We start from the raw sequence: 14,840 nt of genomic DNA on the forward strand, positions 1-14,840 counted from the left end.
CTTGAGGTACACCCACAGTCACAGGGCGACTGCCGGAGACCAGGGAGTTGTCTCGAACGGTGGTAAGGCGGCCAATGGCGAGTGGTTGCATTCTGGTCCCACAAAAGTATTCACAGGCCCTAAGAATATGTATCATAACTCTATTAGGGCTGCACATGCATTGTTTATTGCAAATAAAATCAAAAAGTCATCCAATCCAGCAGAGGGCTCTTTCTCCATTCTATGGTCTTTTCTAGACTCAGTCTCCCTTTTTGTTAATGCTACTAAGTGAAATAGCTTAGCTCATGTTAGTCATTATTACTTCATTTCGGTCAATAGACCATAAAAGTACATAATAACACTTCACACTCATAAAAAACATGTTGTAATAAAATATAAAATACTGTACAAACATACATTTAATTCAAACAAAAATAGAATGCAAATTTAGCATATGGATTGGCAATTCAATGTTGACCACGATTTGCACAAAGATATCTTTGAGTTCATTTGCATACACAGAAAAGAGCAATGCATCTGCTACATGTAAAGTATGAAAGAATAAAGTCATACTTGTCAAGATAAAACTGCAATACAAGTATAGTAAAACAATATAGTTGCAACAAAACGCATCCATGAATACTAAACTAGGCCAATAAACATGCACAAATAAAAATCTAAGAGAATCTATTTCTAATAATCTAGGCTGAAAGCAAATATTTTCTTAGAGCGACCACTCTCCTAGTAGTATCAGATTCAAAGACACTTAGGGGCTGATTATGATGGCGGACGGACCTGAGTCTGTCCGCCACCATAGAGCAGGAGGGAACCTCCGCATTGCCTGCGGAGTTCCCTCCTGTGCAATTAGGATGTGACCGCCACCCTGGCGGTCACATCCTCTATTTTTACCATTGAGGCGGGTGCGGCTTCAAGCTGCATCCGCTGCAATGGTAAAAATGCACACATTGCATTTGTATGCAGAAAGCGGCAGGCACTGTGCGGTGGCTGCCGATTTCTGCATACAAATGCAGGGGGGTACCATAGGTACCCCCCATGTGCACCCCCCACCCCTCCCTTCACCTAGGGGGCCCGCAACAGGCCCCCGCAGTGAAGTTACACATGTTTTTCCACGGCGGAAAACCAGCCGCCGAAAAGCATTTTTTAAAGCCCTTCCTAATATGGGGGACGGTGTCTGAGAGACACCGCCACCATATTAGAGCTTTTCCGCCGCGGTTGTAAGCCAACCGCTGCGGAAAAGCTGCTGACGAAAACCAAGACCCACCAGCCATCCTAATGTGGCGGTGGGTCTTTGGTGGGTCCGCTGCGGTTTTTCCGCATCCTACGGGCCGGCGGTGGCTTCCGCCGGCCCAGAGGATGCGGAAAAACCGCAATCATAATATGCCCCTAAGAACAGTTGGATAGATATTAGGCCAATATTATGACATAAAAGATTAATTCATTTGCGTCAGGATTTTATATAGCTTGGGCAACAAAAAAGTATTTAATGTTCTTTGTTTTGTTCAAAAAATATTTACAAACCGGGAAAACTTTAGATATTTATTTATTTATTTATTTCATTTATAGAGTGCTCTATCACCTAGCAGGCATCCTGGCGCTAGCATACTCAGAGAACAGTATATAAGTGTGCCCGAAGGCTGACAGCCATATTAGACTTTGGGAAACAGCAAGGTTTTTAGTCTCTTTCTAAAAGGAAGGAGATCGCTGACTTGTCTCAGTTCTAATGGAAGTTCACTCCAAAGTCTGGCAGCTGCTACGCCAAAAGTCCTTCCACCTGATTTTTCTTTCCTGACTCTCGGTATTTTAACCAGTCTCCCCGATGAGGAGCGGAGGCTTCTTGCTGGAATGTACCATTCAAACATTCTTCGCAGGGAAGCAGGTCCAGACCTATGCAGAGCTTTGAACACTAGACAGAGAGACTTAAACTGAATTCTCTGTCTCACCTGGAGCCAATGCAACTCCGCCAAGGCCGAAGAAGAAGAATACGTTCTGGGCCATCCTAGGGCTAGCTTGGCTGCCGTTGGCTGAATCCTCTGATGTCTATCCAGAAGATATTTCAGAGACTCTAACAATAGTGTGTTGCAGTAGTCTAATCTGCTTAAAATGGTACTTTGTGCCAGTAACGCACACGCATGAGGAGGCAACAGGGGGAAGATTTTCCATAAAGATCTGATAATGGCAAAATAGCGCCCCACCGTTTTAGTAACCTGAGTCTTCATTGGGAGTTTGTTGTGAAACATAATGCACAGGTTACGAACCTTCTCTACCGGCCTCACTGCGGTCGATGTGTCTGTGGGCCGGAAATTGCTAAGCAGCACAGAAGGAACCTTACCCACTGAACAATAGAACACCTCGGTCTTTCCCACATTAAACTGCAAAGAGTTTTCCTTCAACCAGTAAGCCGTGGCACGCAGGCAGCATTAACACACTTCCAATGATCTCGACTGATCTCCGTCCAAGGAGAGAATCAGCTGTGTGTCATCTGCGTAATTTACGATATTGATGTTATGCTCTTTTATTACCGCAATCAGACTTTTCATATAGATAATAAATAGAATTGGGCAAATTGCCGAGCCCTGTGGCACACCATGCGTGATGTTGGTAAAGGCAGATTGGTCAGGGGGAGAGACTACTTACCTCCTATCAGAAAGAAAGGACTGGAACCAGCTCAGAGCACAGCCTATCACCCCCACCTCCCTCAGCCTTCTCAGCAGGATCCCATGGTTAACCGTATCGAATGCGGCAGACAGGTCAAGCAAGATAAGAACAGCTGCCTGACCCCTGTCTGCCCGCATCCAAAGCTCATCCATCACAGTCACCAAGGCCGACTCAGTGCCATGGGTAGGCCGAAAGTGATCCATTTAGCAATGAAAGCATTTAAAGGTAATACAACTAGTCTCAATTTAATAAAAAAGTGATTTCGCCAAGGGTGGGGAAATATCATCTAAAAATACTTCAAATTTTGGAAGTGGCTTATGGCATAAAAATGTATCAGAAAGTGACCCGGTGCTAATGGAATGATGCCATTGGGTCCCTATGTGGTCCCAATGTATATAACTTAAAATACCCTTAGAATGTTGAGTGATAGAAGACAGGTTAGTATAAAGAGTCTGTAATCCCAGTTTAGTAAGCCACACCTATACATGGGAGGACCACTTGCTTTTACTGTTAATGTCCAAGCTTCTAGCTTCAATATTTCTGACCAATAAGAGTCTAATTCGTAGTGCGACCAAAGTCTCACGCAATAAAAAAGAGAATTAAGGGTGGCTAAATGGTTAATGCTTTTGAGACCAGTATCAAAAGCTATGGGTAGATTAGATGATCTAGAAGGGAGATTAAATAATGATTTAGGAAAACAAATCTTTTTTGCCACTAAATTGCTTACATGAGCAATGTCCATTAGTTCAGTCCCATATAGTAAGGTGGATTGAGCTTTAGCCCTCTACACCTAAAAATCGGGGAAAGAGCTTTAGACTGTGAGGATTTATGCATTTTTAAGACAGTTGCAGCACTAATGTTGGATTATAAGGGAGCTTTTTAATATGTGTTGAGACCATGTATATTGGTTAGTAACCCTTAAACCTACATAATCAATGGTTGTAACTGTTTCAAGGTGTTCAGCTCCCAGGTAGGGTTTACTCAATCTGTTTTTGTACGGTGTGTAAACAATGTATTTAGCCTTTTGTATGTCAATTTCCAGCCCTCTATCACTACAATTTTCTTCAAACTTATTTAAAAGGAATTGAAGGCCAGATGGAGTCCCTGACAAAAGCTTCATATCAACCGTAGAGATGTACTGGTATCTTTTGGCCATTCAATTTTGGAGCATCAATATTACCACTGTTAAGATGTTCTATAACCCCATATCGATATTGGGGCTGTTAGGTGGATTGATGGGGGCAAACAATATTATTTAAAACGTGAGAAGGAACTCCAATTGATCTAAGAATCTCCTATAAAATGTTTCTGGGGACCAAGAGAAAAGCTGCTCTCAAGTCTACAAAAGCCACATCCAAATGATCTTTTTGTAGGGTAATGTATTCCCAAGTGGTCAAAGAGAATCTAAAAATGTGATCAGAAATACTGACCTTCCGTCGAAAGCTAAACTGAAATTGAGAAAAGATATTAAAGTCATCCATCTAATCCTGCAGTTTGTCAAGCAACTGGGAGCAAAACACTTTTGAAGGATGTCAAGAAGACTGATTGGTCTATAGTTCCTAGGGTCATTCCAATCACCTTTCTCATAAATTGGCATTATGTAAGCTCAAGCCAAGGTAGCATGTAGTTCAGCTTCATTCAATGTATAATTTGATAAGCCATTAATGTAGAGGGCCTAAATGTCAATTACAGGTTGGGATATGCAACTCAGTCAGGCAGAACCCACCACTCTAGTCAGAATAAGGGAGTTTTTGACACCAGATAACCCCTGCTCACCCACTTGGTAGCTTGGCAGAGTGGTCTGGCTTATACCAGAGGCAATGTGTAAAGCATCTACGCAACACACACAAACACCAGTGACACACTAGGCACACCACAAAAGACACTCCACACAAGGTTATTTAAAAATATCCTTTGTATTATACATAAAAGACAAACAGCCTGATTCATGAAAACCGAATTCTGCGAATTCTAAATTGCGATTGACAGCGAATCGCAATTTAGAATTCGCAGACCGGCATTCATCAAAATCTTCGAGGAAATAAAGCGATTCGCACGCGGGCGCAAAAAGCGTTAGCGAGTTACAAAAATCGCTGGAAAATCGCTATTTCTGTCAAAATCCGTGTAGGAATAGCTATATCGCTATTTGCGAGATCGATAAATGCGATCTCGCAAGTAGCGAGATCGCTAAAACGGGAAGTCGCATTTCGAGCACAGTGATGATATCACAACCAGGAAGCAGGCAGTTCCCACCCCCATTGAGAACAGTGAGGCAGATCTCGAGGCTGCATCTCACAGAGCTCCTTCCAGAACACCTCCAATCTTTCAAATCCTTCACTTTTGTGACTGCAGCAATGGCAGAGGATGCAGCACCAGGGCACAGTGACTCCGGGCGCAAGCGGAAGGTCAAATTCAGTGAGCAGGAGTTGGAGCACCTGATAGAGGGAGTGGTAGAAAACCACCCAAAACTATTTGGAAAGGACTCCAGGAGGGTGCCTGAAGCGGAGAAACGCCGACTGTGGCTGGGGATCGGCGCAAAAGTCAACGCTGTGGGCATGACACACAGGTCGATCGAGGAGCTGAAAAAGAGGTGGTACGACCTCCGAGGTCGTGCCAAGAAGAGGGTGGCAGAGAGGCTGGGCGAGACCCTGGCTACTGGAGGTGGAGATCCTACAGTCCCTCCCAACACCCCCTTGGAGGACCGTGTGGAGGACACACTTGAGCCAGAGGCGTGTATAGGGGTCATCACACTGGACTCATCCCGACCCACCCAAGACAGCCAAGGTAAGTGGCATGCGACTGCAACCCTGTCCCCTGACAATGGCCATGACCCTATAGCCTCCCATAATCAACCCAAGTCATGCAATCCATGCACATTAGGTCATGCCCAAAAGCATTGTGGGACATGTAGTCAGCCCACAATGTACAAAAACCCCAATGCAGCCAGACATGTCCCAAAGTACGCAATGCCACAGCCAGTCAGGGAATGTCAGCCAGCATGCATGTAGCAACTGCACGTGTGACAGATACATGCAATTAATCTAGGTCCACTTCCCCTCACAGGTGGCGCTGACAACAACAGCAGCGACAGCGACAGGCTGCTCATAGACGAGTCACCAGAGGATGCAGAGGAGGGGCCAACAGCCACACATCCTGCACCATCAGGCGCTGCACCAATCCCTGCTGCCAGACCACCACGATCTGCGCCAGCACCATCAGGCGCTGCACCAATCCCTGCTGCCAGACCACCACGATCTGCGCCAGCACCATCAGGCGCTGCACCAATCCCTGCTGCCAGACCAGCACCATCTGCGCCAGCACCATCAGGCGCTGCACCAATCCCTGCTGCCAGACCAGCACCATCTGCGCCAGCACCATCAGGCGCTGCACCAATCCCTGCTGGCAGACCAGCACCATCTGCGCCAGCACCATCAGGCGCTGCACCATTGTCAACCGCAACACCACCACCAGCGGGACCCTCAACATCTGGCGCTGCTAGTGCGGAGACAGTGCGCACACCCACTGTGGCCAGGCAGCACGGCATGCATGGCAGGGATCGCCAGCAGAGCACAGCACGCAGCGGCAGGAGGGGGATGGCTGTGCACGTGCCAGGGCAGAGCACAGAGCGCCGGATGCTGCGCATCCATCAACTGCAGGCACGACGCCAAGGGGCAATGCAACTCCAGCTCCACAACATTGGCCGCAATGTCGTAAATGTGTCGGACAGGATAGAGCGGATGACAACTGCTATGGAGGCGAACACTGCGGCCATCATCTCGCAGCGCAACACCGCCCGCCACCGCCACCGCCAGATACTTACGCGGCTATCTGCCTACAGTCGCTCAAACTATGTCATTGGTAATGCCACCTCCCAGCTCTCTTGTTGGTGCCTAGCTATGCAGCTGCAGCTGGTGCAATGCTGCGAGGATGTGGCGCGAGTCTTGGAGCAGGTCACCAGTGCCGTACTGGCACTTCATCCAACCGGCCCAGCCAATGGTGGTGGGGACGACACTAGTGAGGGGACCTCCAGTGTCAGCAGCCTGTCTGCCTCACAGGTTGGTGTGCTACGCCGCAGGAGAAGGCCCATTGCGGGTTCACGTGCCGTACCAGAGGTTGAGCCTGAAAGGCGATTGGGTGCCGCGCGCCGGAGGCGCACTTGACTTTACTGTCCATTGGCAGGGACATGCTGATGATAGAAGCATGTCCTGTGTATAATTTAGAGGAGTATGGCGCAATACTGCTCACATGTTAAGAATTGCAAAAAGTCATTATTATTGTGCCTTCAACAATAATATTTATTCTAGCATTGTACATCGGCCTCTTGTCATTATTTCCATTGGCATGCATTTGTGAATTGTGGGGTGAGGGGAGTGGGTGCACTAGAAACTGTTCATTGTGATGTGGTTGCGCCGTCTGTGTCCTTCAGCTGGATTCTCCCCGCGTGCTTGACGCACATGTGCAGGTGGCCGGTCGTCCCCTTCCGACTCACTGCCAGAGATCTCTACAGGTATCCGGCGCTTGGTAGCAATGTTGTGTAGTATTGCACACACAGCCACAATGCGGCAGCACACATCAGGACTGTAGTACATGACCCCACCAGTCTTGTGCAGTATGCGGAATCTGCTCTTTATTAGCCCAAATGTCCTCTCAATGCAATTCCTTGTGCGTATGTGTGCTACATTGTAACGCCGTTGCTGTGGTGTAGCAGGGTTGAGGTATGGGGTGAGGAGGTATTCACGGAGGGCGTAGCCACTGTCACCTGCATGAGAGGAGCAGAGGGTGAGTGCCTGTGCAGCACAGCTACTTCATCACAGTGTAACATTGTGGGCCAAGTGTACTTACCAAGTAGGTGTCCTTCACCAAAGTCTCCCCTGGCCAGTCGTGTGTGGAGGCCGCTGTGCCGGAATATGAATGAGTCATGTGTGATCCCCGGGTACTGTGCCACTATGTCCGTGATGTATGTCTTAGCATTGCACACCATCTGGATGTTGAGGGAGTGGTAGGACTTGCGGTTGCGGTACATGTACTCCGTTTCAGCTGGTGGGCAGATGGCAATGTGGGTACAGTCAATGCATCCTATCACATGTGGGAAATGCGCAACATTGTAGAATTGATGCTTGGTCTCATCCAACTCCTGTTGGCTGGTGGGAAATTTGATGTGGTGGTGTAGCTGGGTCAGCATTGCATTTAGGAAACTCCTCAGGCAGCGGGACATGGTGGGCTGGGATATCCCCCCTGCAGCAGCAACTATCCCCTGGAAGCTCCCGGAGGCCAGAAGGTGCAGGCTGCACAATACCTGGACATGTGTGGGCACGGCATTGGTCCGCCTTGTTGGGTGCTGCATCAGGGGGTCAAGGTCCTGAATTAGCTTGATGATCATTGCCCCATTCAGGCGGTACTTTGCGTATATTTGCTCTCTGGTTTGGCCCAGCAGGGTGACCCGCTGGCGGAATATCCTCTCCTGGATCCTACGTCTCCTCCGTGCTGCTCGCTGTAGCCTTCGCCGCCTGACCACCATGTAGAGTCCTGGCATTGTGAGACTCCTAATGCTGCTGCTGCATCTCCTTAAGTGTGTTTGGTCAGGCCAGCACCTGTTCCTGATTGGGTAACGGTTTTTCAACAAAAAAAATTCATAGGCTTTGATGGTTACCACCTGCTTTGGGTTGTCCTTAATATGCGCCTCGCAATTAGCGATTTACGGGTTTTTTGCAATTAGCGATTTTTCTTGAATACCGATTGCGATTATATAGCGAATTCGCTATATTTTTCGCAGTATCCGTGGTTCCTCGCAATTTCCGATTCGCAAGTGGGCTACTGCCGGGATTCTGCGAATAATTTTGCGTATTCGTTATTCTGTGTTTGCGAATTCGCTATTTCCTTCATGAATACCGATTTTGACTATTGCGCTCACATTAGCTTTTTCGCAGCTATTGCGATCGCAATTTCGGTTCATGAATCAGGCCGATAGACCACAATCACATAAATCACTATCAGTTTGCCAATAGGCATTTGTCATGAAAATGCCTAGATCACAAATCACTTTGCCAGTAGGTAGTGGTCATAATATCACAGGTTGGGTAATAACATAAAGACATGTTTATTGTCCAGGTCAAAAAAACATAGGATACCTAACATCACAGTTAACTCCAACAGTAAAATATAAAATGTCGGAATTTGTAAAGCGCACAGCTACCTCCACCGGAGGTGTCCCGGCGCTGTCCGTATACCGCTTAAGAACCCTTCCTGGCTTTCCTGGGAAATGTCCACTCCTGGGCACCCCCAGGTGCAGCCAGGCATCCCAGCGCTTTTGGGGCCGTTGTGGAGACTAAGCAAGCTATTGCCCAGAGTTGCAGCGTGGGACCCATGATCAGACCAGGCACTGAGGCGAGAATATCCAGTCAGGGGAATTAATGAGCCGGAGACCCGCCAAGGCGGGAATCGAACCCTGGTCCCTGGCCAGAGCTCTGCATCAAGGTCTGCCTGCTCTAACCATTGAGCCACACTTCTCCACTAGTAATTACTGGTAAGGTTGCACCAGTTATAAAACATCAGCACCCATCACTTTGCACACCCCCCAGTTCCTGAACATATTACTCATTATCTGGTCTCTTCAGATGTCCCAAAGACTTTCCTCATAACCTTAGTCCATGAGAAATTCCACCGTTTAGGGTAAAGACGTAATCCCTACTTGGCTAAGCGTAAATACGGCCGCCTTCATGCGGCCAGTTCCAGACTGGGTCCTGTCCTGGACTAAACCCGCAATGGCCAGAGTTAGAGATGCTCCCAAAGTTATGTGCTGAATAAAGCAGCTTCTCACAATGATGTGGCACAGCTGCGGGGGATCTCTGGGGCTTGAATCCCCCCACTAAACTAAGACAACTGGGGAGGCCTTCCCATCCTGATGCAGCCTCCAAGCGGCTGCCTGCAAGACTGTAGTGCAGCGGGAGTGATGACTGGTGGCCCAACATGGTGCGGGGCATTCTCTTGTCCTGAGCCTTCCCAGGGCACAGGCCTCCCCTTGCTGCTGGTGGGCCTCTTCTCCCGCTTCGAGTGGGATGTCAGCGGAGCTCCTCCACCTACTCACGGCTCCTGGCCTCACTTTCCTGCCAGCAGGCCATCTTTCTCAGTCCTCCCTCACAGTGGGACATCAGCGGGGCTCGCCCTCTTCTCCTTCGGTGGTGCTGGCTTGCAGGGCAGCTGCAGATGGGTATACCACGGGTATATCAGTGACTGAAGGAGGCGGGGTTTCTGTCGGCTGGTCCCGCTCCCTTTCTCTTGCAGAGACCCTTCTCAGCCCGGTAGTCATGGTGAAGGGGGCCGCAACAGCACAAACACTGGCCCCAAATCAGTAGCGCTCAGATCAACACTACCTGGGGGGGGTGGTGAAGCAACATTCCCTATGTGCTGACAGTTGGCGAAAGTTGACTGCCAATGATAGTGCTCCGCACACCCTTATTTCCTTGGCCCAGAGCACTTACACTGCCCTCAAGCACAGCGCTCCAACGTGGATTCCATCAGGAATAAATGCTCTCACCATGAGCTGGGCTTGCAACAAAAAGTGTTCCTCATGTGCTTTCACTTTTGAAAAGATGGAAATACAGCGCCCACAACACGCTCCATAGGAGCAACCATAAAGTGCTCTGTATGTACTCTTCCTCAAAAAGCGTAAAAAACAGTCTAGTCCTACGCCTGCTCCAACTAGGAGTAGCAACTGCAGGCTGTCCCACCGCACACACATCAAGAGCAGAACTCCTCACACAGTCCTTCCCCTCTTCTTCCAAGGACATTTTTGTGAAGTCTTTTATCTCCCTGAGAATCCGAACAGGAGGCAAGCACACACATGCCCTTGGAGAGGTGAACACCCTAAATATCGATTCCAAAATATAGACTGGCCAAAATATCGAATCAAAAATATAGACAGCCCAAAATATCGAATTACTAAAATATAGACAGCCCAGAATATCGAATTTACGGTATGAAATATCGAATTCCATATTATCTCATTTAAAAAATTGATTTCCATAATATCGATTTTTTTGAGTGTTATGTAGGGTACCATATGTATTAAAATTATGTATTAATTTTGTAATGTATGTTTATTTTTTTTAAAGTAATGAATGTTATGCAATTTAATTTTGCGTAATTTAATTCCGTAGCGGGTTGTGGGTTTATAGGGGAATAGAGTGGGAAGTAATTTAATTATAGTAAATTAAATATTAATTTTTATTTATATTTATTGATAATTAAGTGATTGATAATTAATTTTTAATTGGTAATTAATTTTTATGAATTGGTAAATCATTTTTATTAATTGGTAAATCATTTTTATTAATTGAATAATTGATAATTAGGTTAATTGTCCTTTTTTGGAGCGGGTGGTGGGTTTATAGGGGAATAGGGTGGGAAGTGATTTAATTGTAATAAAGTTAAAAATTATTTTTATTTATATGTATTGATAATTAATTGATAATTATTATTTAGTAATTTATTGTTATTAATTACTAAGTCATTTTTATTAATTAGTAATTCATTTTTTACTTGGTAGTTAATGTTATTAATTGGTAATTCATTTTTATTAATTACTAATTATTTTTAATTATTTTTTTTATTGGTATTGATAATTAATTTCTTTTTATTTTAATATTAAATCCTTACTTACCCTACTGTTGCACTATCTGGAGTGGGAATAGTAATTTTTACCCCTACGCTATCCAACGCTTTCCCTACTGTTGCACTCACTGGAGTGAGAACAGTAATCTTTACCCCTACTCTATCTAACGCTTTCCCTACTGTTGCACTCACCGGAGTGGGAATAGTAATTTATACCCTCCCGCTATCCAACGCTTTCCCTACTGTTGCAGTCTTTGGAGTGGGAATAGTAATTTTTACCCCTCCGCTATCCAACGTTTTCCCTACTGTTGCACTCACTGGAGTGGAAATAGTAATGTTTACCCCTACGCTAACCAACGCTTGCCCCACTGTTGCACTCTTTGGAGTGGGAATAGTAATTTTTACCCCTCCGCTATCCAACGCTTTCCCTACTTGGCACTCACTGGAGTGGGAATAGTAATCTTTTCCCTCTCGCTATCCAACCGATTCTCTACTTTTTTTTTACATTACATTTATTATTTTATATTGTAAGATTTGTTTTTAATATTTAATTAATTTTATATTTTGATATATTTATAAAATTCGATATTTTAGTTAACTATATTTTTAACAATCTATATTTTGGATTCCATATTTTAGTACTTACATGTTTGTAGATAGGGATTCTATATTTTGTCCTTCGATATTTTGGAGTCGATATTTTGGGAATTCTATATTATGTCCCTCGATATTAAGTCACTGAACCCCTTGGAGATTCTTCACAAGCAGGATACCACAGCAGAACAAAAAGAGTCAGTACTTTTCCTCCACCACAGACAGAAGCAGCAACTACAGGCCAACCCACCCCTCACACAGAAAAGGCAGCGCTCCTCAAACAGTTCTTCCTCTCTTTGCAGGTCCTCTTGTTTCTTGAAGTATCTAAAGTCATGGGGTTTAAGGTCCAATACTTATATCCCATTGTGTCATTGTTCTCTTTGTACTAAGAGTCTCTGAACCAAGTCCAAACCAGTCTTGTCCTCCTTGGTGAGCATGACCACAGGGGGCAGACACATCATTGTGAAAATGAGAAACAGCCTATTCAGGTGCAGGAAAACTCCTCCCACCACTCTAAATGCAGACCAGCTCTCTTCAGCCCAGCGATGAGTCAACCAGGAAAGGCAGGGTACACCTCAACCCCTCTTGTGACTGTCTAGAGCGAATGCACATCCCCAGCTCCTGACACTCCAAAGCCAGACGCTGAATACACATACAGAGGCACACAGAATGGAAAAGCAAGAAAATGCTCACCTTCTAAAAGTGGCATTTTCAAACACACAATTTAAAAAACACTTTTACCAAAAGGTGCCTAAACTCTATTTTTCTATCTTCTCCCTATTGAAAGTTACACCTGTAAAAAGTTAATAGTGAAGCCCCAACCTCAACGATAAGCCTATGGGACAGACAGCCTTTCAACAGTGAAGTACGCAGAATTTGACTATCAGGATACGTCAAACACACCAGTACATGTCCTACCTTGCACATAGTCTGCACCCTGCCCAAGGGGGTGCCTTGGGTCTACCTTGGGAGTGCCTTACATGTAAAGAAATGGAAGGTTTGGGCCTGGCAAGTGGGTGTACTTGCCAGGTCAACATGACAATTCAAAACTGCACATGCAGACAGTACATTGATAGGTCTGAGACACAGTTACATGGCTACTCATGTGGGTGGCACAACCAGTACTGCAAGCCCACTAGTTTCCTTTGATTTACAGGCCCTGGCACACTCAGTGCGCTTCACTAGGGACTTACTAGTACATCAAATATGCCGATCATGGATAACCAATCATATTATAATTAACACAGAGAGCATATGCATTTTAGCACTGATCAGCAGTGGTAAAGTGCCCAGAATCATATTGCCAATAAAAACAGGGTCAGGAAAATAGGAGGCAAAAGGCAAAGAGTTTGGGAATAAACCTGCAAAAAGGGCCAGGCCTGAAATGGCCCAAATATCAATTTCACATTTATAAATATTCCCTGGAACTGCGTCAGGTCCTGGGGCCTTCCCTGAATGGAGAGATGCTATACCCTTTCTTGTGACAGTTAAAGAGAAAGCTAGTTGGTGATCCTTATGAATTGCTTGGACCGTGGCATTTAAGTTGATATCTGATAAATGTATATAGACTGAATCCTTATCAGCATACACCTCTAAAAAGTACTTCACCCAAGTGAGCAGAGGCACAAAATGAGCAGTTTGAATGTTAACACCTAAATAGTCATGATATATAGTTTGCCAGAACACCATTCTATTTCTGGTATAGGAAGCCATCCCAGCTCCCTTTTTTTGTCCTCAAAACATTCTTATAAATTGACCTGAATTCTCTAACAGCTACTAATTTATGAGATTTGATGGCTATAATGAGGTTGGATTTTGCTCGACAACACTCGGAGTTAAAACATGCAATAGTTTTATATCTTTTATTAGTGGGTTGCTTGATAAGCCTAGTAAAGAGAACTTTAAGGAAAGAAAATTATTTCATTTGCAAGTCGAACACCAACAGATGCTTGTTACATGAATCTCCAACAGGGACCAAAATGGATGAAAATGCTTTGTAAAGTGTTGTCAATAGAACGTAATTACCTGCTAAACTAGGCCATTTTACAGCTCTCCATTATTAAAAATAATGTGTATAGTTTGAATATCCCTTCCCTTGGCTGAGTCATCTTCAAACATGTCAGCAGAAAATGAGAGTTCCAAGGCATTCTGGTCACTATCCGATCTAGACATCAACTTAAATCATGGAACTCCCCATAGCCTAATATCCAACATACAATAATCCATTTGACTTTTCTGATTACCTCTTTCAAATGTCAGTCAGTCAGTCAAATATCTTTATTCGATTATTAAAAATCATAAAAGAGCGAGCAATACATGAGAACATTTCATCAAGACACATAATGTATAGATCATAATTTTGTTTAAAAAACCCTAAAAACACGTTATACAAAATAAGATATACATTAATATTTAAAAAGAATAAAATCAATAAAATATAGAAGGTACACATTAATCAGGGACAAGGTGCCTAATTTTAAAACGATGCTTGTTTATACGTGCACCAGCAACCAAGAAACTAGCAACATGAAATGTCACTTTTAGGTTCGGAAGAAGTTGCAAGAACAACATAGCTGGTTTTACCTGTGTAAAACCCATATTGCACAGTATAGGCAGCAAGTATTTTTTCCTACTCTCTTTGTAATGACCGCAGAACAGGATAAAATGAGTCGTGTCTTGGATAGACAAATAATCGCAGTCACATGGTTCAGCATTTTCAGGTCTAGTCCACTGTTTAAAATTACCCAGAATGAATGGAATCATATCAAGACGAAATCTTGTTAGAAGGAAACAATGGTATGGTTTATTTACCAAAAAGAGATACGGTTCCATACCTGACACAGATGTTAACATACAGTGTTTCCTAACCGTAGATTTGTTTAACTCTGTGGCTTCCCTCTCCAAGACATAGCGGTCAGTCAATACATTTTTGACTATCTGTATGTCTTCCTGATTTATCGTGTGTGGGGAAGAAAAAAGTT

The sequence above is a fragment of the Lissotriton helveticus genome, chromosome 6 (genome assembly GCF_964261635.1).
Source record: "Lissotriton helveticus chromosome 6, aLisHel1.1, whole genome shotgun sequence".
NCBI lineage: Eukaryota > Metazoa > Chordata > Amphibia > Caudata > Salamandridae > Lissotriton > Lissotriton helveticus.